The 23,252-nt window shown below is 40.9% G+C and overlaps 3 long non-coding RNA genes across 13 annotated transcripts in view; 2 read left to right on the plus strand and 1 right to left on the minus strand.

The window, feature by feature from the left end:
• The first annotated feature begins 460 nt into the window (after positions 1-460).
• Positions 461-6,476, plus strand: LOC148379198 (uncharacterized). 5 transcript variants are annotated; one of them, XR_015855506.1, is made up of 6 exons: positions 461-543; positions 674-1,577; positions 1,647-3,049; positions 3,115-4,421; positions 4,492-5,329; positions 5,603-6,476. It is a non-coding gene; the product is annotated as an uncharacterized LOC148379198 (long non-coding RNA). The 5 variants fall into 5 exon arrangements; XR_015855508.1 differs by having other exon boundaries at positions 3,115-4,265; positions 4,346-5,329; XR_015855507.1 differs by having other exon boundaries at positions 3,115-3,241; positions 4,109-5,329.
• A 586-nt stretch (positions 6,477-7,062) lies between these two features.
• Positions 7,063-14,261, plus strand: LOC148379199 (uncharacterized). Of its 2 annotated transcripts, XR_015855535.1 has the most exons (7): positions 7,063-7,488; positions 7,559-7,655; positions 7,751-8,079; positions 8,155-8,209; positions 8,966-9,224; positions 11,153-11,402; positions 13,873-14,261. It is a non-coding gene; the product is annotated as an uncharacterized LOC148379199 (long non-coding RNA). The 2 variants fall into 2 exon arrangements; XR_015855536.1 differs by lacking the exons at positions 8,966-9,224; positions 11,153-11,402.
• Positions 14,262-17,446: 3,185 nt separating this feature from the next.
• The window catches only part of LOC148379200 (uncharacterized), a 164,249-nt gene continuing 158,443 nt past the window's right edge, over positions 17,447-23,252 (minus strand). For 5 of the 6 annotated variants that reach the window (XR_015855529.1, XR_015855532.1, XR_015855528.1 and 2 more), the window contains 6 exons: positions 22,825-22,932; positions 21,350-22,755; positions 20,239-21,284; positions 20,082-20,157; positions 19,183-20,011; positions 17,447-18,924 (listed from right to left, as the gene is read on the minus strand). This is a non-coding gene — a long non-coding RNA (uncharacterized LOC148379200). The remainder of the gene's footprint in view (positions 18,925-19,182; positions 20,012-20,081; positions 20,158-20,238; positions 21,285-21,349; positions 22,756-22,824; positions 22,933-23,252) is intronic. The other variant, XR_015855533.1, reaches the window with a different exon arrangement.

Consider the following 23,252-nt stretch of genomic DNA (forward strand, 5'->3'; position numbering starts at 1 on the left):
AAAGCTGCAGACTCCTAAAATGTGTCAGTGTTCTTGTGTACATTGTTTATGATGTCAATTAAGATGACCATGGATAGTCACAACCCTTTTTTTTTTTTTTTTATTCATTTAATTTTTTTACCTCATGGAGTGTACCTATTATTTTTCCCCCTAATGAAGTGGCCTGTTATTAGGTACACCTCATGAACACTTCGATAGGTAAAATAAACGAATAAATGAAATAAATAAATAAATAAATAAATAAATAAATAAATAAATAAATAAATAAATAAATAAATAAATAAATAAATAATAAATAAAAGTGTCCTGCGGTCTCAGTTGAGCACTGAAGTTTTACATTGTAAGCGTATAGTCAGCGAAGCAATCCTGTCACCATAACAGGTCACCTGGTGGCGCTAGTGTGCAAAGCGCCGTTGGATGAGCAGGAGAAGAAGAATATTTGATTGGCGGATGTGACGTCACGTCTTCAAGTGAATTGAAGACAGGTGCGCTCAAGAGGAGTGATCAAATGCAGGTGCCACAGAACGCGTGGCGGTTTGTCAGGTAAGCTAGCAAATGTTTGTCGTTTCTTGCCGTTTCTCACGACGGACGCCGTGTTTGTTTGTTGCAGGGTTTTTACGCTCGCGAGCAAATGTTTGCCGTTTCTTATGATGCCTTTTACTATTTCTTGCAGGATTTTCGCTCTCCAGGAACTCAAGAGTGTTTGAGGTTTGGACACGGCACGCCACAATCGACTTTGCGTCGCGTCGTCGCGCGTTTTGGTCGTTTTGCCGCGACAGTATTTCAAATGTCTTTAATTATTTTTTTTTTAATGCTGGCCAGCATTTTTTCATTCGTTTTTATGTTGAAGGTTCGTAAAACACGCAGCCGAATCTATTCAAAGATGGCGCCCGCCCGCCCAAATCTGTTCAAAGATGGCGCCCGCCCGCCCAAATCTGTTCAAAGATGGCGCCCGCCCGCCCAAATCTGTTCAAAGATGGCGCCCGCCCGCCCAAATCTGTTAAAAGATGGCGCCCGCCCGCCCAAATCTGTTAAAAGATGGCGCCCATTCGCCCAAATCTATTTAAAGATGGCGCCCGCCCGCGCTCCGTTACACAACAAACATTTGCGCGCGTTATTTTCTCCCGTTTTGAACGACTCTGTTCAATTCGTGCCACGCCGCAAGCCTGGATCGTCTGTCGGATGTGAGGTGAGTTGATGGATGATAAAATTAAAATCTTAATGATCATTCTGATAATGATTGTAATTATTTTAACTTATTACAATATAATGCTAATTATAAATATATATTAAAAATATGAAACTGTACTTAGTATGTATAATTGTTGCAAACATATCATGCCATTGCCCCTAAATATATATTGCATTTCGAACTTTACTTGGTATGTAGAATTGTTGCAAAAATATCGTGCCATTGCTACTCTACTGGATGTCTATAATTGTTGCAATAATTTCTGTTTCTTTTGTAGCGCCATAAAAGGCCGCCGAGCCAGCATCCTTGGACACAAAGCAAGCGGGAGGCTCTTGAGCCATCTCAGTGATGTTGAGGACACTGAGGAAGACTAGTCCTAAATCAGGTGAAAACAAGTTTGTGCAAAGTTTCAGCTTTCCAGCACACAATTAATGGTGTATGCGCGTGTTTGCAGGCTGCAAGAGGAGCTGAGTGGGATGAGGAAAAGGATGATTCCATATCCAAAGGATCAATGCCATATCCAAAGGATCAATGCCATATCCAAAGGATCAATGCCATATCCAAAGGATCAATGCCATATCCAAAGGATCAATGCCATATCCAAAGGATCAATGCCATATCCAAAGGACCAATGGCCTATCCAAAGGACCAATGGCCTATCCAAAGGCGCAATGGCCTATCCAAAGGAGCAATGGCCTATCCAAAGGAGCAATGGCCTATCCAAAGGAGCAATGGCCTATCCAAAGGAGCAATGGCCTATCCAAAGGAGCAATGGCCATATCCAAAGGAGCAATGGCCTATCCAAAGGAGCAATGGCCTATCCAAAGGAGCAATGGCCTATCCAAAGGCGCAATGGCCTATCCAAAGGAGCAATGGCCTATCCAAAGGAGCAATGGCCTATCCAAAGGAGCAATGGCCTATCCAAAGGAGCAATGCCATATCCAAAAGAGCAATGCTATATCAAGTAGAGAATCAAGCAGCACGCCGCAAAAGTCAACATGTGCGGATCATGTGCCCAGGAGGGGGCAGCGTGGTTGCCTTTGGTTATGGGTGCACAACGGAAAGGTTGCAGGTGTGGACAGTGTTTGGGGGTCTGACGGTTGGTCTTGCTTAAGAGGTTGTGGCTTATCTGGATCCAGCGGTGTCTTGTGCTTGGTTGCCATTGACGGCTCACTTGGGGGAGGACGTGGTGACTTGGAGACAAAACTGAACTTTGACGCGGAGCCCAATGTCCAAGCTTGCCATATGACTTGTACCATTTTGTGTCTTTTTCTAACCTGCCACTGTTGTACTTGCTGCGTTCTTTGTTCTCCCTCCTCAGTGTAGGGGGTGGCGTTGGAGCGAGCCGATCCCGGATGTCCAATTTTGCAATATGACTTGACATTTTGTCTTTTTCTAACCTACTACTGTTGTACTTCATCTAACTCTAACCCTACCACCACTGTGGTACTTGCGTTCTTTGTTCCCCCCTAGGTGTAGGACAGCATTGGAGCGAGACGGTGACATTTTGTCTTTTTCTAACCTACTACTGTTGTACTTCATCTAACCCTAACCTACCACCACTGTGGTACTTGCGTTCTTTGTTCTCCCCTAGGTGTAGGACAGCATTGGAGCAAGACGGTAACATTGTCTTTTTCTAACCTACCACTGTCGTGCTTGATCTAAGCTGTGTCCTTTGTTCTCTAGGTGTAGGGGACGGTGTTTGGGCGAGCCGGTCCACGAGGAAGACGTAATGATGCGAGAAGCGCCCAACTCATTGCATGTTCTGCCATTTGCAGGCCGGACGCAAAAGGGGGAGGCGCACGGCCCGATCCGACCCGGCGACGGTCACCAATAGTAGCTAGCCGCTGTGATCAAGTAAGCAAGTGACCAACAACTTGGGGTGGTCTTTGAGTTTCTAACATTTGTTTCTGTTTCTGAAGATGGCGACCGGGATATGACACGATCTGATCAGAGGTGAACGGACCGCTGTGGCATCGCTCTGAAGTCACCGAGTTTTGAGGGAGACCCGCTTCCCTGGAGGCATCGATCGACCTGGGCAGCTTCAACGTGTGAAATGGATTTTTTTTTTTTTTTTTTTTTAATTACACCAGCGGTGTCCCAATGTCTGCTTGAGGGCTGCATACTGAAACAAATTCAGAATTCTTTGACGCAAATTCCTTAAATCAATCACGAAATGTTGCCATTGATATTTAGTGCTACAAAGCAGTGTTGTGTCCATTCATGTGGTGTGTTGATCAAGTTGCCCCTCGGCTCCCATTTGGACACCAATGGTGACATGTGTGGAGGGCTGCACGTGTATTGGAAAACTGCCATATGGTGGTCTAGGTTATTGACATGTACTTTAAGACAGCAAAGATTTATTTTTTCATGTCTCAAATGAAACACGTTTTCTTGCCTAACTATTTGTAATGAGTTAAGACGATAAGTCATTGATGTAAGTTAAAGTTAACTAATCTAACTGATCTCATTGCGATCAAATAGTTAAGCTCCATCCAAGAATTCTGCACAACTTGCCTCAATGCAGTGGTCTGGCCCAATACTGCCATATCATTGATTTTCCAAAATGTTGTGCAGCCCTCATTGAGTGCCAAACGCGCAGCGACGGCAAGCGACCGCGCAGCGACTGCAAGCGACCGCGCAAGCGATGGCAAGCGCAAGCGACCGCGCAAGCGATGGCAAGCGCAAGCGACCGCGCAAGCGACGGCAAGCGCAAGCGACAGCAAGCGCAAGCGACTGCGCAAGCGACGGCAAGCGACCGCGCAAGCGACGGCAAGCGCAAGCGACCGCGCAAGCGACGGCAAGCGCAAGCGACCGCGCAAGCGACGGCAAGCGCAAGCGACCGCGCAAGCGACCGCGCAAGCGACGGCAAGCGCAAGCGAAGGCGCAGCGAGACTTTTGTGCTTGTCTTGCAAGGTGGAAGAGACGATGTATAAAACGAAGAGCCATAGGCGGAGGCCACCAGACCTGCGATTGGTGAGCGGGGTGCAAAGGAAGGAATCCCCCAAAGAAAGCAGTCGCCAAGTGTTGAAGAGGAGCCTGATGCATGACTAGCCAAGGCTGGCCAGAGGCGGTGACATGGCAATCCAATCTGCAAGCGTAGTGTACACACTGTTGGTTTTAATTTGATTTCCTTATTTTTCTGCCTTTCAGCTGGCAGCCGATGGGGCGAGCGCCAGCCTGCACCGAGAGGGACTGGGCTGCACCCACAAGACCAGGGAGGGGACAAGTAATGAGTACGTTAACAGAAGTGAACCGCATGCAACTGAGTGCCGTTTGTCTTTTTGCACTTGTGCGAGGCGAAAGAGTCCAACACCGGCCGGAGCAGACCCGGACCTTGGCCCGTGACGAGCGGCCCACACGAGACTGATGGGTGCAAATGCGGCGAGGCTGGGAGGGCAAAGCGCCCAGCCGGCGTTTAAGGGGAGTATGACTGTTTTTCTTTTGCGCTTTGCCTCCCTCCCTGTCTGTTTGAATAGGGTAACTAGCAGCACGCACGGGCAATTGGGTTGCTGCGACCCTTGAGATACGAATCGGCAAAGTAGAGACCCCCTCCCCCCCCCCCCCTCCCCTCTCTCTCGCTCTCTTTCTCTAATGCGCCCGGCAGTACCTGCATGGCCTGGTGCACTCAGGGTGGAACGTGGCTATACCTTGCCCTTTGTGGAATACCAGGGTATAATGTCTGCCTGCCTGGGTCCCAGTGTCGTCGACGGTGTCGAGGACGAGGAGATTCTCCGTGACGCCCTCCGTGACGTCACGTTTTCCTTTTTTTTTCCTCTCGGGGCCAAGTCAGCTCTCCTCAGGGGGAACTGGCCGGTTGCTCTTCAGTGGGCGCCAAAGCCTCTTATCTCCTCTCGCTCTCTCTCCCTCCCTCCCTAAATCCCTCCCTCCCTCTTTGTAAGGGGTTAAACATTTCATAACCCGGATTGCTCCAATGCGGGAAGGCCATATGAGACATGCGCCAGCCCGTGCGTGCCGCGAGTTACCTGATTCAAACTTAACTTAGTCAAGGTTGGGAGGTGCTAGTGGAATTTTTCCTCTTGCAAAAACCACCACAATGTCTGCCTTTCAGGATTGCCGGGGCAGCGGATGGGACGAGTGCCTGCACAGAGGGGGACCGGAGCGCAAGACCAGAGGGTAATAATAATAATAATAAACTTTATTTGTATAGCACCTTTCATACAAGAAATGCAGCTCAAAGCGCTTTACAACAATTAAGGAAATTATAAGCATTGAATGCTTCACATAGGAACAGACAGAAAAAGAACATGAACACGTTAAAACAAACATGAATCTATGCATACACAATCAATAAAGTGAGCTTAAAATAGGAGCAAGCTTTAATAGATAGGTCATGAGTGTCCACAGAAATGAACCGCATGCAACTGAATGCCGGTTTTCTTTTTGCAGTTACGCGAGGCGGAGGATGAGTCCAAACGTCGAATACCGGCCGGGAGAGGAACCCGACCATCGGCAGACCTTCGCCCGTGATGAGCGGCCGACACAGACGGACGGGTGCGGATGCGGTGAGGGCAAAGCGCCCATCCAGCATTTAAGGAGAGTATGACTTTGTTTTGCCTTTTGTGCCTTCTTTCTTTCCTTCCCTCCCTCCCTCCACCTTTTCACTGGGTGTGCACACTGGCTATCTGCATGATGCCTCTTTCTTTCTCTCTCAGCGCTGTCATTTTGCAATGTTGTTTTACTGTTGTTTTTTTAATCATGAAATGAACTGTTTGTACTGTAATTGTGTGTGTACCACTGAACTGCAATTAAACTGTGAACTGAATTCAAGTGGTCCATTTTAAACATTGGCATTGGCAGTCTATCGTGCATACAAACTGGAATCATTTGAGACATTCTCAATGACAAGACAATTGTAAAGTTAGGCTGAAACAAAATTGACTTAAATATGCAGTGTCAGGCTTTTTATTAATTTTTTTAACTACACAAAGAAAAGCTGGATGCATTCTAAATTGTTGACAAAAGCCAAGTAGCCAGACACCCATAGATGCAAACGACAAGTGTACAAACGGTCTCTGTTGCGATCAGTAAGTCATCTTTGGCAACCCTGCTTTAAAATGGCCACCGAACTCAGAATCTTGCAGAATGTTGGTACATTTTTCTGTAAGAGTAAAAAGCTGTGATTTGAATCTAGTCGGAGCCATTTTTTGGTTTATTTTGAATAGTCATGCATCATGTGGGCATTCTTGTGAATAAAATCAACAGTGGTGTGTTTGCTTCCTGTTGGTGGTCTTGTAAATAAAGTCAACTTTGGGGTCAGTCATCATTCGCGATGTGCCTCAATCGATGGTGCATCTCTTGAATGTGGAACATATTGCATGTTTTGTTACAGGGCTTGATGTCTTCATTGGCTGTCTGACTACAAAAAAGGCTGCTGCTGTCCAGTCCAGGTTGCTGCTATAGTCAATTGAATTTATAAACATAGCGTATAACTTCCAGGACCTTAGCTTTCAATCCAAAGCAGAGTTGCGTAACTACACGGCCAGCCTCGGCACATGTACTGGGTGGTACCACCCAGTTCAGAGTGAAGTAAAGGCCAGAGTGTTCTTTTTCATACCGGCATCCTTATGAAATTGACCATATCAGAAAGGCTAGATGAATTCCAAGCGTGGAGAGCTCGGCAGTGACCCCGCTCTCACTTCGAGTCATTCTTATACGTTCAGTATTGCGCTCCGCGCGCTAGGTAAGTACAAAAGAGAACTGGCGGCCGCCGGCTCCCATGTCGCACTGGCCGACCCTAACCCCTCTGAAGGTTTTTATAGATACTGATGATGGTGTTACAAATACTTTCATGTACAGTGTAAATCCCCTTCAAGGAAATTTAATTTATATGTGTGTATATATATGATAAATCTGAATCTAATGGTGACCTCAAGTGTTTTTAAATATTTCCATCTGTTAATTTCCTTTGGGCCGAGCCCCCCCCGGCCTGCACCTGTAAACTCCTCCATCATAATACATTTCCAAGCTATGTAAAAATGAAAAAATATTGCCATTTTAAAAAAAAATCCTCTAATATTCATGATTTCCTTATTTCTTAAAACTGACCAAATTTAAACGGATGTCTTCCTTTAGTCCAGCTCGTTCCAGCGGCATTGGTCTTGTGTATGTATGATTTTGTGTGTGTTTTTAAATAACGTTTTCATACTTTATTTTATTGTATGTAAATAGCTGTTAGTCACGTGACCCAATGTGGAGGTACTTGTGGGCGGGGCCTGCTAAAAGACCAACTACGGAAGCTCCCCAAGTACTGATGTGCATTCCAGTTCTTTTAGGTGAACTGAATCTTTAGGATCTCTTTGAACGAATCGTTCACTCACGAGCCAACACTATTTGGGTTTTCAGTCTTGAGGTGAGCGTTGGTTGCCCTTCTGTCACTGTCATGGACACGAGTCTTTGGTCAAGTGGTAAACGTCATTGCCTCTAACACGATGGAACCATGGTTCGGGACCCGACCTTACCCACGAGCTGTACTTTGTCGATTTTCACTCACTTCTGCATAAAGTTTGTGACTTTTTTTTTTTTTTTTTTTTGAAGGCAGGTTTCAGTCTTGCCTGTCGGAGAGGTGGGCGTGGTCAAGCCAATTTCAGTTGCGCTGTGACTGGTCAGACTGAATTTGGGCAGCGGTAGGAGGCGGGCAAAGTGGCACTTAGGTTTTTGAAGGCAGTTTTCAGTCTTGAGGTGAGCGACAGGTGCAACCGCCTGCGTGTGAAGTGGCCTGTCACGTGGTACGCTAGTGTGCAAAGCACCATTGGACGAGCAGGCGAGGAAGATTTGAATTGACGGATGTGACGTCATGTCTTCCGGTGAATTGGGGAAGTTGTCAAATACCCGTGCAATCACCCGCGCAGCGGGCGGTTTCTCAGGTAAGCTAACATGCTAGGAAATGTTTGTCGTTCATTGGCGTTTCTCACGACGGACGCCTTGTTTGTTTGTTGCAGGATTCAAGGCGAGTTATCAAATGCAGGCGCCACCGACCGTGTGGCGGTTTCTCGGGTAAGCTATCAAATGTTTGTCGTTCATTGCCATTTCTCACGACGGACGCCTTGTTTGTTTGATGCGAACAAATATCTTGAAAATCTTTTCACACTCGTCCCGGCCACCGCGACTGTCGTTTTGCCGCTACAGTATTTCAAATCTCTTTGGCGTTGTGTTTCGTCAAATTAACAATGTTGCATTACATATAGTGTGCTATTTCCGTGTTATGCAAACTGATGAACGTGACAAATTTGTTACGTCATGTTCAAATCTATTCCAAGATGGCGCCCGCCCGCCTGCCCGCCCGCCTTCCGTTATGCAACAAACATTTGCGAGCGTGATTTTCTCCCGTTTAGTCGACTGCTCGATTCATGCCGACATTTTTGAGTGAGTTGATGGATGATAAAATTAAATTATTATAATTCGGATACTTTTGTAATTATTATAACTCATTACAATATACTGATAATTGTATACATATTTTAAATATAAAACTGGAGTTGGTATGTGTAATTGTTGCAAAAATATCATGCCATTGCCACTCTACTCAATGTCTATAATTGTAACTCCCAGATGCAGAGCATATAGTATGGTATGATATTGTATGGTATTGTATTGTATGTATTGTATTGTATGCATTGTGTGTATGGTAGCGTATGGCAGGGTATTGTATGTGTTCTATGTCAATCCATCCATCCACCCATCCATCCATCCGTCCGTCCATCCGTCCATCCACCCACCCGTCCATCCCACCCATCCACCCAACCCATCCAGCCACCCACCCAACCCATCCACCCATCCATCCACCCGTCCATCCAACCCATCCACCCGTCCATCCAACCCACCCAACCACCCACCCAGCCCACCCATCCATCCACCCATCCATCCACCCAGCCACCCATCCATCCAGCCACCCAGCCATCCACCGCTTATCCGGACGTCGGATTGCGGCGGCAGCAGCTTCAGGAGGGACTCCCAGACTTTCCTCTCTCCAGCCACTTCATCCAGCTCAACCCAGGAAATCCCAAGATTTGTATGTATTGTTTGTTTTGTTGTGTTTTTTGTTTTGTTGTTTTTTTGTTTTGTTTTTTGTTTTGTATGTATTGTATTATATGTATTGTATGTATTGTATTGTATGTATTGTTTTTTTTGTTTTTTTTGGTTTTTTTTTGGGTTTTTGTTTTTTTTGTTTTGTATGTATTGTATTGTATGTATTGTATTGTATGTATTGTATTGTATGTATTGTATGTATTTTTTTTATTTTTTTTTGTATTGTATGTATTGTATGTATATATTGTTTTGTATTGTTTGTTTTGTTTTGTTGTTTTTTGTTTTGTTTTTTGTTTTTTGTATTGTATGTATTGTATTGTATTGTATTGTATTGTATTGTATCGTATTGTATGTATCGTATTGTATGTATTGTATTGTATGTATTGTATTGTATGTATTATTATTTTTTTTTGTTTTGTTTTTTGTTTTGTTTTTTGTTTTTTGTTTTGTATGTACTGTATGTATTGTATTGTGTGTATTGTATTGTATGCATTTTTTTTTTTTTTCTCTTTGTATTGTATGTATGTATTGTATTGTATGTATGTATTGTATTGTATTGTATGTATTGTATTGTATTGTATTATATGTATTGTATGTATTGTATTGTATGTATTGTTTTTTTGTTGGTTTTTTTGGTTGTGTTTTTGTTTTTTTTGTTTTGTATGTATTGTATTGTATGTATTGTATTGTATTGTATGTATTGTATGTATTTTTTTGTTTTTTTTTTGTTTTGTTTTTTGTTTTTTTGTATTGTATGTATTGTATTGTATGTATTGTTTTTGTTTTGTTTTGTATGTATTGTATGTATTGTATTGTGTGTATTGTATTGTATGTATTGTTTTTTTTTTGTTTTGTTTTTTTTGCATTGTATGTATTGTATGTATTGTATGTATTGTATGTATTGTATTGTATGTATTGTATTGTATGTATTGTTTTGTATTGTTTGTATTGTTTGTATTGTATTGTATTGTATTGTATTGTATTGTATTGTATGTATTGTATGTATCGTATTGTATGTATTGTATGTATTGTATTGTATGTATTGTATTGTATGTATTGTATTGTATGTATTGTATTGTATTGTATGTATTGTATTGTATGTATTGTATGTATTGTATTGTATTGTATGTATTATTTTTTTTTTTTTTGTTTTTTGTTTTTTGTTTTGTATGTACTGTATGTATTGTATTGTACGTATTGTTTTGTTTTCTTTTTTTTTTGTATTGTATGTATTGTATGTATGTATTGTATTGTATGTACTGTATTGTATGTATTGTATTGTATGTATTGTATTGTATGTATTGTTTTTTTGTTGTTTTTTTTGGTTGTGTTTTTGTTTTTTTTGTTTTGAATGTATTGTATTGTATGTATCGTATGTATTTTTTTGTTTTTTTTTGTTTTGTTTTTTGTTTTTTTTGTATTGTATGTATTGTATTGTGTGTATTGTATGTATTGCTTTTTTTTGTTTTTTTTTGCATTGTATGTATTGTATTCTATTGTATTCTATTGTATTGTATGTATTGTATGTATTGTATGTATTGTATTGTATTGTATGTATTGTTTTTTTTTGTTTTGTTTTGTTTTTTTTGTATGTATTGTATGTATTGTGTGTATTGTATTGTATTGTATGTATTGTTTTTTTTTTTGTTTTCTTTTTTTTGTTTTTTTGTATTGTATGTATTGTATTGTATGTATTGTATTGTTTGTATTGTATTGTTTGTATTGTATTTGTATTGTTTGTATGTATTGTATGTATGTATTGTATGTATTGTATTGTATTGTTTGTATGTATTGTTTGTATTGTATTGTATGTATTGTTTGTATTGTATTGTTTGTTTTGTTTTTTGTGTTTTGTTTTGTTTTTTGTTCACCCATCCACCCATCCATCCACCTACCCATCCATCCATCCAGCCACCCATCCATCCAGCCACCCATCCAGGCAGCCACCCACCCATCCAGCCAGCCACCCATCCATCCGTCCATCTAACCCATCCACCCACCCAACCCATCCACCCACCCACCCATCCATCCACCCAGCCACCCATCCATCCAGCCACCCAGCCATCCACCGCTTATCCGGACGTCGGATTGCGGGACTCCCAGACTTTCCTCTCTCCAGCCACTTCATCCAGCCAGCTCAACCCAGGAAATCCCAAGATTTGTATGTATTGTTTGTTTTGTTGTGTTTTTTGTTTTGTTGTTTTTTGTTTTGTTTTTTGTTGTTTTGTTTTTTGTTGTTTTGTTTTGTTTTTTGTTTTGTATGTATTGTATGTATGTATTGTATGTATGTATTGTATGTATTGTATGTATTGTATTATATGTATTGTATGTATGCATTGTTTTTTTGGTTTTTTTTTTTTGTTTTTTGTTTTTTTTGTTTTGTATGTATTGTATTGTATGTATTGTATGTAGTTTTTTTTGTTTTTTTTGTATTGTATGTATGTATTGTTTTGTATTGTTTGTTTTGTTTTGCTTGTTGTTTTTTGTTTTGTTTTGTTTTTTGGTTTTTGTTTTTTGTTTTGTATGTATTGTATGTATCGTATTGTATCGTATTGTATGTATTGTATTGTATGTATTGTATTGTTTGTATTGTATTGTATTGTATGTATTCTATGTATTGTATTGTATTGTATGTATTGTATTGTATGCATTGGATTGTATTGTATGTATTATTTTTTTGTGTTTTTTGTTTTGGTTTTTGTTTTGTATGTACTGTATGTATTGTATTGTGTATTGTTTTTTTTGTTTTGTTTTCTTTTTTTTTTTGTTTTTTTGTATGTATTGTATTGTATGTATTGTATTGTATTGTATGTATTGTATTGTATGTATTGTATTGTTTGTATTGTATGTATTGTATTGTATTGTATGTATTGTATTGTATTGTATGTATTGTATTGTTTGTATTGTTTGTATTGTTTGTATTGTTTGTATTGTTTGTATTTTTTTATTATTTTTTTATTTTTGTATGTATTGTATGTATTGTGTGTATTGTATTGTATTGTATGTATTGTTTTGTTTTGGTTTTTGTTTTGTTTTTTTTGTTTTGTTTTCTTTTTTGTTTTCTTTTTTTGTATTGTATGTATTGTATGTATTGTATTGTATGTATTGTATTTGTATTGTATTGTTTGTATTGTATTGTTTGTATGTATTGTATGTATTGTTTGTATTGTATGTATTGTTTGTATTGTATGTATTGTTTGTATGTATTGTTTGTATTGTATTGTATGTATTGTATGTATTGTATTGTATGTATTGTATGTATTGTATTGTATGTATTGTATGTATTGTATTGTATGTATTGTATTGTATGTATTGTATGTATTGTATTGTATTGTATGTATTGTATTGTATGCATTGTATTGTATGTACTGTATGTATTGTATTGTGTGTATTGTTTTATTTGTTTTGTTTTCTTTTTTGTTTTTTGTTTTTTTGTATTGTATGTATTGTATGTATTGTATTGTATTGTATTGTATGTATTGTATTGTTATGTATTGTATGTATTGTATGTATTGTATGTATTGTATGTATTGTATTGTATTGTATTGTATTGTATTGTATGTATTGTTTGTATTGTATTGTATTGTATGTATTGTATTGTATTGTTTGTATTGTATTGTTTGTATTGTATGTATTGTATTGTATTGTATTGTATTGTATTGTATGTATTGTATTGTATGTATTGTATTGTATTGTTTGTATTTTTTTTATTTTTATTTTTTTTTGTATGTATTGTATGTATTGTATTGTTTGTATTGTATTGTATGTATTGTATGTATTGTATTGTATGTATTGTATGTATTGTATTGTATTGTATGTATTGTATTGTATGCATTGTATTGTATGTATTATTTTTTTTTGTTTGTTTTGTTTTTTGTTTTGTATGTACTGTATGTATTGTATTGTGTGTATTGTTTTTTTTGTGTTGTTTTCTTCTTTTTTTTTGTTTTTTGTTTTTTGTTTTTTTGTATTGTATGTATGTATTGTATGTATGTATTGTATGTATGTATTGTATGTATGTATTGTATGTATGTATTGTATTGTATGTATTGTATGTATTGTATTGTATTGTATTGTATTGGTTTGTATTGGTTTGTATTGGTTTGTATTGTATTGGTTTGTATTGTATTGGTTTGTATTGTATTGGTTTGTATTGTATTGGTTTGTATTGGTTTGTATTGGTTTGTATTGTTTTTTTTTTCATTTTTGTATGTATTGTATGTATTGTGTGTATTGTATGTATTGTATGTATTTTTTTTTGTTTGTTTTGTTTTCTTTGTTTTTTTGTATTGTATGTATTGTATGTATTGTATTGTATGTATGTATTGTATTGTTTGTTTTTCTTTTTTTGTTTTGTTTTGTTTTGCGTCATTTTGCAATATTGCAGAATGTTGGTACATTTTTCTGTATGAGTAAAAGCTGTTTTAATGTGGTCAGAGCCATTTTTTGGTTTGTTTTGAATAGTCATGCATCATGTGGGTATTCTTGTGAATAAAGTCAACAGTGGCGTGTTTGCTTCCTGTTGGTGGTCTTGTAAATAAAGTCAACTTTGGTGTCAGTCATCATTCGCGATGTGCCTCAATCGATGGTCCATCTCTTGAATGTGAAACTTCTTGCATGTTTTGTTGCAGGGCTTGGCGTCCCGATTGGCTGTCTGACTACAAAGAAGGCTGCTGCTGTCCAGTCCAGGTTGCTGCTATAGTCAATTGAATGTATAAACATAGCGTGTAACTTCCAGGACCTTAGCTTTCAATTCAAAGCAGTTGTGTAACTACACGGCCGGCCTCGGTACACGTACTGGGTGGTACTACCCAGTTCAGAGTGAAATAAAGGCCAGAGTGTTCTTATTCATACCGGCATCCTTATGAAATTGACCATATCAGAAAGGCTAGATGAATTCCAAGTGCTGCCACCGAGTAGCAGCGTATTTGCCTCAACCTGTCTGATGCTGGGTCAATGTGATGCACCTTTCGTTGTTTTGCCCAAAACAACCTATGAAATAAAGAAGTACTGCTGTTATCTCGCCAGTGTGCATGTGTGGTAAAAGTACAAAACAAACGCATTTGCATGATAGCCGTCTAAACCACATGCTAGATATTTGCCTCAACCTGTCTGATGCTCTAGTTAACTGTATGCGATAATTTTTAACAATTTTAATCATTTAAATTTTTAAGTACATTACAAATGATAGGCGCCCCAATTAGACAGCTGGGTCAATGTGACCCGTCTTTTGCGGTTTGTTCTGCCCAAAGCAACCTAACAAATAGACATATAAGTACTGTCGCTATCTCGCCAATGTGTGTGTCTCTAAAATGTAAAAAGCAAGCAAATTCATTTGCATAATAAACTTCCAAACCACATGCTAAAAAAATATTCATGTGATGCAGAAAGTCTTGAGCAATGCCGTATCCTAACCCAAGGCTGGAGGTTGCCCGTTGCCCGTCCATGTACCTAATCGCTCGGGCATTGATACATCAGCAATGTCAAGTTTATTTGTATAGCCCTAAATCACAAACAGTGTCAAAGGGCTTCACATAGACAAAAATTGACAATTATTCTGTTTTAGAACAGCCTAGAATATTAGGTTACAAAAAAATAAAAAAAAAGTTTAAAAAACTTATTGATTATATATTTGCTCCAAGGAGGGAGTATTGACAAACGTCACCTCCTTCATAGTCTGCGCATTGTTGTGTGCGCAGGCGGAGCAGGGGGCGCATGCGGCAGGGGGCGCAGGCGGCGCAGGCAGCAGGGGTGGGGAATCGAACCCTGGATCTCAAGTGTTCGAGCGCAGCGACGGAGCCACTCGCCAAGCGTGGCGAGCTCGGCAGTGACCCCGCTTTCACATCGAGTCATTCTTGTACGTTCAGTATTTCGCTCCGCGCGCGCTGGGTAAGTACAAAAGAGAACTGGCGGCCACCGGCTGTCGTGTCACGCTGGCCGACCGGTTCGTGACACGGCCTCATGCCCCGTACAGCCCTGGTTCGATCCCAGTGGTGGGAACTTTCTCCTGCCCACTTTTGTAAGCGTCTGAATACATGCATATAGGTTGCATGTCGACGCATTTATTTATGTGTAAACGCCCAGTGTGGCCCCGCCCGCAAGTGGGCGGAGCGATGCAGCTGGCCCCGCCCATGGCCCCGCCCCTGCCCTACAGAAAGACAGTAGGGTAGGGTAGGGGCTAAGCCCCGCCCCCTGCCCTACAAAAAGACAGAAGGGTAGGGGGCGGGGCGAAAAGACAGTAGGGTAGGGGGCGGGGCGAAGCCCCGCCCCCTACCCTACTGTCTTTATATACAGTACTGTATATATATATATACAGTATATATACTGTATATATACAGTATATATATATATATATATATACTGTATATATATATATACAGTATATATATACAGTATGTATACAGTATATATATATATATAGATATATATACTGTATATATACAGTATATATATGTATATATATATATGTATATATATGTATACAGTATATATATACTGTATATATATACTGTATATATATACAGTATATATATACTGTATATATACAGTATATATATACTGTATATATATATATATATATATATATATATATATATATATATATATATATATACTATATATATACAGTATATATATACTGTATATATATATATACAGTATATATATACTGTATATATATATACAGTATATATATACTGTATATATATATACAGTATATATATACTGTATATATATACAGTGTATATATATACTGTATATATATACAGTGTATATATATACTGTATATATATATATATATATATATATATATATATATATATATATATATATATATATATATATATATATATATATACAGTATATATACAGTATATATACAGTATATATACTGTATATATACAGTATATATATATATACAGTATATATACAGTATATATACAGTATATATACAGTATATATATATATATATATATATATATATATATATATATATATATATATACTGTATATATACAGTATATATACAGTATATATATATATATATATATATATATATATATATATATATATATATATATATATATATATATATATATATATATACAGTATATATATATATATATATATATATATACTGTATATATATATACAGTATATATATATATACTGTATATATATATACAGTGTATATATATATATACTGTATATATACAGTATATATATATATATACTGTATATATACAATATATATATATACTGTATATATATACAGTATATATATATATATACTGTATATATACAATATATATATACTGTATATATATACAGTATATATATATACTGTATATATATATATTTATACTGTATTTATACTGTATATAAAGACAGTAGAGTAGGGGGCGGGGCTTCGCCCCGCCCCCTACCCTACTGTCTTTTCGCCCCGCCCCCTACCCTACTGTCTTTCTGTAGGGTAGGGGGGCGGGGCCATGGGCGGGGCCAGCTGCATCGCTCCACCCACTTGCGGGCGGGGCCACACTGGGCGTTTACACATAAATAAATGCGTCGACATGCAACCTATATGCATGTATTTAGACGCTTACAAAAGTGGGCAGGAGAAAGTTCCCACCACTGGGATCGAACCAGGGCTGTACGGGGCATGAGGCCGTGTCACGAACCGGTCGGCCAGCGTGACGCGAGAGCCGGTGGCCGCCAGTTCTCTTTTGTACTTACCCAGCGCGCGCGGAGCGCAATACTGAACGTGTAAGAATGACTCGAAATGAAAGCGGGGTCACTGCCGAGCTCGCCACGCTTGGCGAGTGGCTCCGTCGCTGCGCTCGAACACCTGAGATCCAGGGTTCGATTCCCCACCCCTGCTGCCTGCGCCGCCTGCGCCCCCTGCCGCCTGCGCCCCCTGCTCCGCCTGCGCACACAACAATGCGCAGACTATGAAGGAGGTGACGTTTCGTCAATACTCCCTCCTTGGAGCAAATACATAATCAATAACTTTTTTTTTTAACTTTTTGTAACTTAACATTCTAGGCTGTTCTAAAACAGAATAATTGTCAATTTTTGTCTATGTGAAGCCCTTTGACACTGTTTGTGATTTAGGGCTATACAAATAAACTTGACATTGCTGATGTATCAATGCCCGAGCGATTAGGTACATGGACGGGCAACCTCCAGCCTCAGGTTCGGATACGGCATTGCTCAAATTGGCAAATCTTAGCAAGCTACAGAAGACTTTCTGCATCACATGAATATTTTTTTAGCATGTGGTTTGGAAGTTTATTATGCAAATGAATTTGCTTGCTTTGTACATTTTAGAGACACGCACATTGGCGAGATAGCGGCAGTACTTATGTGTATTTGTTAGGTTGCTTTGGGCAGAACAAACCGCAAAAGACGGGTCACATTGACCCAGCTGTCTAATTTGTAATGTACTTAAAAATTTAAATGATTAAAATTGTTAAAAATTATCGCATACAGTTAGAGCATCAGACAGGTTGAGGCAAATATCTAGCATGTGGTTTAGACGTCTATCATGCAAATGAGTTTGTTTTGTACTTTTAACACACCCAGTACATGTGCCGAGGCTGGCCGTGTAGTTACGCAACTCTGCTTTGAATTGAAAGCTAAGGTCCTGGAAGTTATACGCTATGTTTATAAATTCAATTGACTATAGCAGCAACCTGGACTGGACAGCAACAGCCTTTTTTGTAGTCAAACAGCCAATGAAGACATCAAGGCCTGTAACAAAACATGCAATAAGTTTCACATTCAAGAGATGCACCATCGATTGAGGCACATTGCGAATGATGACTGACACCAAAGTTGACTTTATTTGCAAGACCACCAACAGGAAGCAAGCACACCACTGTTGATTTTATTCACAAGAATGCCCACATGATGCATGACGATTCAAAACAAACCAAAAAATGGCTCTGACTAGATTCAAATAACAGCTTTTACTCTTACAGAAAAATGTACCAACATTCTGCAAGATTCTGAGTTCGGTGGCCATTTTAAAGCAGGGTTGCCAAAGATGACTTACTGATCGCAACAGAGACTGTTTGTACACTTGTCGTTTGCATCTATGGGTGTCTGGCTACTTGGCTTTTGCAAACAATTTAGAATGCATGCAGCTTTTCTTTGTGTAGTTAAAAAAATAAATAAAAAGCCTGACACTGCATATTTAAGTCAATTTTGTTTCAGCCTAACTTTACAATTGTCTTGTCATTGAGAATGTCTCAAATTATTCCAGTTTGTATGCACGATAGACTGGCAATGTTTAAAATGGACCACTTGAATTCAGTTCACAGTTTAATTGCAGTTCAATGGTACACACGCACACACAATTACAGTACAAACAGTTCATTTCATGATTAAAAAAAACAACAGTAAAACAAGAATATTGCAAAATGACGCTGCGCTGAGAAAGAAAAGCATCATGCAGATAGCCAGTGTGCACACCCAGTGAAAAAGTGGAGGGAGGGAGGGAAAGAAAGGATAAAAGAAAAAACAGTCATACTCTCCTTAAATGCTGGCTGGGCGCTTTGCCCTCGCCGCATCCGCACCCGTCCGTCTCGTGTTGGCCACTCATCACGGGCGAAGGTCGGGCGATGGTCGGCTCCTCCCTGCCCGGCCGGTATTCGACATTTGGACTCATCCTCCGCCTCGTGCCACTGCAAAAAGAAAAACGGCACTCTGTTGCATGCGGTTCACTTCTGTGGACGTACTCATTACCTGTCTATTAAAGCTTGCTCCTTTTGTAAGCTCCCATTATTAATTGCGTATGCATACATGAATGTTTTTGTTTTCTTTTTATGTCTGTTCCTATATGAAGAATTCAATGCTTATAATTTCCTTCTTTGTTTGTATAGTGCTTTGAGCTGCACTTCCTGTATGAAAGGTGCTCTACAAATAAAGTTTTTTATTATTACCCTCTGGTCTCGCGGTCCTGTCCAGTCCCTCTCTGGCACTCGTCCGATCCACTGCCACAGCAATCCTGAAAGGCAGAGACATTGTGGTGGTTTTGGCAAGGGGAAAAAATTCCACTAGCACCCCCCCACCCAACCTTGAGTAAGGTAAGTTTGAATCAGGTAACTAGCGGCACGCACGGGCTGGCGCATGTATCATACGGCCCTCCCGCATTGGAGCAATCCGGGTTATGAAATTTTTAACCCCTTACAAAAAGGGAGGGAGGGAGAGAGCGAGAGGAGATGAGAAGAGGCTTTGGTGCGCACTTAAGCGCAACCGGCCAGTTCCCCCTGAGGAGAGCTGACTTGGCCCCGAGAGGGGGGGGAAGGAAAACGTGACGTCACAGAGGGCGTCACGGAGAATCTCCTCGTCCTCGACACCGTCGACGACACTGGGACCCAGGCAGGCAGACATTATACCCTGGTATTCCACAAAGGGCAAGGTATAGCCACGTTCCACCCTGAGTGCACCAGGCCATGCAGGTACTGCCGGGCGCATTAGAGAAAGAGAGCGAGAGAGAGAGGGGAGGGAGGGAGGGGGTCTCTACTTTGCCGATTCGTATCTCGAGGGTCGCAGCAACCCAATTGTCCGTGCGTGCTGCTAGTTACCCTATTCAAACAGACAGGGAGGGAGGCAAGGCGCAAAAGAAAAAAAGTCATACTCCCCTTAAACGCCGGCTGGGCGTTTTGCCCTCCCGGCCTCGCCGCATCTGCACCCGTCAGTCTCGTGTGGGCCGCTCGTCACGGGCCAAGGTCCGGGTCTGCTCCGGCCGGTGTTGGACTCGTCTTTCGCCTCGCACAAGTGCAAAAAGACAAACGGCACTCAGTTGCATGCGGTTCACTTCTGTCAACGTACTCATTACCTGCCCCCTCCCTGGTCTTGTGGGTGCAGCCCAGTCCCTCTCGGTGCAGGCTGGCGCTCGCCCCATCCGCTGCCAGCTGAAAGGCAGAAAAATAAGGAAATCAAATTAAAACAAACAAGTGTGTACACTACGCTTGCAGATTGGATTGCCATGTCACCGCCTCTGGCCAGCCTTGGCCAGTCATGCGTCAGGCTCCTCTTCAACACTTGGCGACTGCTTTCTTTGGGTGATTCCTTCCTTTGCAACCCGCTCACCAATCGCGGGTCTGGTGGCCTCCGTCCACCGGCTCTTCGTTTCATACATCGTCTCTTCCACCTTGCAAGACAAGCACAAAAGTCTCGCTGCGCCGTCGCTTGCGCTTGCCGTCGCTTGCGCTTGCCGTCGCTTGCGCTTGCAGTCGCTTGCGCTTGCCGTCGCTGCGCGGTCGCTTGCGCTTGCCGTCGCTTGCGCGGTCGCTTGCGCTTGCCGTCGCTTGCGCGGTCGCTTGCGCTTGCCGTCGCTTGCGCGGTCGCTTGCGCTTGCCGTCGCTGCGCGTTTGGCACTCAATGAGGGCTGCACAACATTTTGGAAAATCAATGATATGGCAGTATTGGGCCAGACTACTGCATTGAGGCAAGTTGTGCAGAATTCTTGGATGGAGCTTAACTATTTGATCGCAATGAGATCAGTTAGATTAGTTAACTTTAACTTACATCAATGACTTATCGTCTTAACTCATTACAAATAGTTAGGCAAGAAAACGTGTTTCATTTGAGACATGAAAAAAAAAAATCTTTGCTGTCTTAAAGTGCATGTCAATAACCTAGACCACCATATGGCAGTTTTCCAATACACGTGCAGCCCTCCACATGTCACCATTGGTGTCCAAATGGGAGCCGAGGGGCAACTTGATCAACACACCACATGAATGGACACAACACTGCTTTGTAGCACTAAATATCAATGGCAACATTTCGTGATTGATTTAAGGAATTTGCGTCAAAGAATTCTGAATTTGTTTCAGTATGCAGCCCTCAAGCAGACATTGGGACACCGCTGGTGTAATTAAAAAAAAAAAAAAAAAATCCATTTCACACGTTGAAGCTGCCCAGGTCGATCGATGCCTCCAGGGAAGCGGGTCTCCCTCAAAACTCGGTGACTTCAGAGCGATGCCACAGCGGTCCGTTCACCTCTGATCAGATCGTGTCATATCCCGGTCGCCATCTTCAGAAACAGAAACAAATGTTAGAAACTCAAAGACCACCCTAAGTTGTCGGTCACTTGCTTACTTGATCACAGCGGCTAGCTACTATTGGTGACCGTCGCCGGGTCGGATCGGGCCGTGCGCCTCCCCCTTTTGCGTCCGGCCTGCAAATGGCAGAACATGCGATCAGTTGGGCGCTTCTCGCATCATTACGTCTTCCTCGTGGACCGGCTCGCCCAAACACCGTCCCCTACACCTAGAGAACAAAGGACACAGCTTAGATCAAGCACGACAGTGGTAGGTTAGATAAAGACAATGTTACCATCTTGCTCCAATGCTGTCCTACACCTAGGGGAGAACAAAGAACGCAAGTACCACAGTGGTGGTAGGTTAGGGTTAGATGAAGTACAACAGTAGTAGGTTAGAAAAAGACAAAATGTCACCGTCTCGCTCCAATGCTGTCCTACACCTAGGGGAGACCAAAGAACGCAAGTACCACAGTGGTGGTAGGGTTAGAGTTAGATGAAGTACAACAGTAGTAGGTTAGAAAAAGATAAAATGTCACAAGTCATATTGCAAAATTGGACATCCGGGATCGGCTCGCTCCAACGCCACCCCCTACATTGAGGAGGGAGAACAAAGAACGCAGCAAGTACAACAGTGGCAGGTTAGAAAAACACACAAAATGGTACAAGTCATATGGCAAGCTTGGACATTGGGCTCCGCGTCAAAGTTCAGTTTTGTCTCCAAATCACCACATCCTCCCCCAAGTGAGCTGTCAATGGCAACCAAGCACAAGACACTGCTGGATCCAGATAAGCCACAACCTCTTAAGCAAGACCAACCGTCAGACCCCCAAACAATGTCCACACCTGCAACCTTTCCGTCGTGCACCCATAACCAAAGGCAACCACACTGCCCCCTCCTGGGCACATGATCCGCACATGTTGACTTTTGCAGCGTGCTGCTTGATTCTTGACTTGATATAGCATTGCTCTTTTGGATATGGCATTGCTCTTTTGGCTATGGCATTGCTCTTTTGGATATGGCATTGCTCTTTTGGATATGGCCATTGCTCTTTTGGATAGGCCATTGCTCCTTTGGATAGGCCATTGCTCCTTTGGATAGGCCATTGCTCCTTTGGATATGGCATTGCTCCTTTGGATATGGCCATTGCTCCTTTGGATAGGCCATTGCTCCTTTGGATAGGCCATTGCTCCTTTGGATAGGCCATTGCTCCTTTGGATAGGCCATTGCTCCTTTGGATAGGCCATTGCTCCTTTGGATAGGCCATTGCGCCTTTGGATAGGCCATTGCTCCTTTGGATATGGCATTGCTCCTTTTGATATGGCATTGCTCCTTTTGAAAATGGCATTGCTCCTTTGGATATGGCATTGCTCCTTTGGATATGACATTGCTCCTTTGGATATGGCATTGCTGCTTTTCAAATGGAATCATCCTTTTCCTCATCCACTCGGCTCCTCTTGAAGCCTGCAAAAACGCGCAGACACCATTAATTGTGTGCTCGGAAGCTGAAACTTTGCACAAACTTGTTTTCACCTGATATAGGACAAGTCTTCAGCAGTGTCCTCAACATCACTGAGATGGCCCAAGAGCCTCCCGCTTGCTTTGTGTCTAAGGAAGCCGGCTAGGCGGCCTTTTTTGGCGCTACAAAAGAAACAGAAATTATTGCAACAATTATAGACATCCAGTAGAGTGGCAATGGCACGATATTTTTGCAACAATTCTAAATACCTAGTAAAGTTCTAAATGCAATACATATTTAGGGGCAATGGCATGATATTTTTGGCAACAATTATACATACCAAGTACAGCTTTATATACAATATATACTTAGGGAATATGGCATGATATTTTTGCAACAATTGTACATACTAAGAACAGTTTTACATTTAATACAGGTTAATAATTAGCATTATATTGTAAAAAGTTAAAATATTTCAATCATCAGAATAGTCAAGACTTTA

This window comes from Syngnathus floridae, chromosome 22 (assembly GCF_059516105.1).
Source record: "Syngnathus floridae isolate MCC-2025c chromosome 22, RoL_Sflo_1.0, whole genome shotgun sequence".
In the NCBI taxonomy this organism is placed as follows: domain Eukaryota; kingdom Metazoa; phylum Chordata; class Actinopteri; order Syngnathiformes; family Syngnathidae; genus Syngnathus; species Syngnathus floridae.